Consider the following 1,393-nt stretch of genomic DNA (forward strand, 5'->3'; position numbering starts at 1 on the left):
ATGGTAATAATTATTGTAGTGGTAATGTTGGTAATATTTTTGGTAGTAACAGTTTTGGTGGTTATAGTAGTACTGGTGGTGGCAGTAATCGTGTCAATGGTAATGGTAGTGATGGTGCTGGTTGGTGGTGGTGAGTGGTAGGAGTGACAGTGGTAGCGGCACAGATGGTGTTGGTGGCGATAGTTTTAGTGGTGGTGATACTAGTGGTTGTGGTAGTGGTAGAGGTGATGGTGGTGGTGGTGGTAATGGTGGAGATGGTGGTGGTGGCAGTGGCTGAGGTGGTGAAGACAGTGATGGTGATGATGGTCATAATAATGATAACGTCGTTGATACAGATGGTGATAGGAACATTAATAGCGACAGCGAAAATGACAACGATGATAATATTTATGGTGTTATACGGTGATAAACAGAGTGGTTCTGATGATGAGGCATGACATAGTGGTGTGAATGGTGCAAGAGAAAATAAACAAGAGGGCGTATGAGAATGACCGTAGATGACAGAAACGACCAAAGTACGAAAGCGTGTGCGTGTGTGTATGTGTGCGTGTGAGTGTGTACATGTGCGTGATCACAATGACCGGTCCAGCTCTGTCAACCTCTACTTTGTGTCTTCAACTCGCAGCGTCACGGCTCCAGATGTGATATATCGATAATTTGCTGGACAAAGCCAGACCAATTAGATCCGCCTGTTTGCTCCTTCCTGGGCGCCTCTTTCCGCTTGTCGGTCTATATGTATGCGTGTATATATGTATGTATGCATGCATGGATGGATGGATGGATGGATGGATGGATGTATCTATACATGCATTTATGCATGCACTTGTATGTATGTATGTATGTATGTATGCATGTATGTATGTATGTATGTATGTATGTATGTATGTATGTATGTGTACATGTATGTATGTATGTATGTATGTATGTATGTATGTGTACATGTATGTATGTATGTACGTATGTATGTATGTGTGTATGCATGTATGTATGTATTGTAGGAAAACGTGAACACCCAACGTTTCAGCCCTGGTCCCAGGGTATCATGGGTTGCAGTGGGCTCAAGTTTTATATAATACTAGACCACCCGTGACCCGTTGGGTCAAATAAAATTTTAAATGATACATTGTTAATAAAATGGTCAATAAAATCTTTATTAAGACAATGCTCTATTCAGTAGACAAAGGCAGTGACTTGATTAGTTATAAGAAGTGAAATGCAGATTGTGACATCATGTCGTCGTTGTTGGAACACTACGCATCATATGATATGCTCTTATATTTACAAAATTCTTTGTACAATCTGAATGATTTAAAAACACTTTAATCTTTTCCTTTTGTTTAACTCTACTCAGCGCAACATATAATTGTCAATGCTGAAATACAGGTTTGTCTAG

The sequence above is a fragment of the Oratosquilla oratoria genome, chromosome 35 (assembly GCF_046742065.1).
Source record: "Oratosquilla oratoria isolate Oo_2021 chromosome 35, ASM4674206v1, whole genome shotgun sequence".
Lineage (NCBI taxonomy): Eukaryota > Metazoa > Arthropoda > Malacostraca > Stomatopoda > Squillidae > Oratosquilla > Oratosquilla oratoria.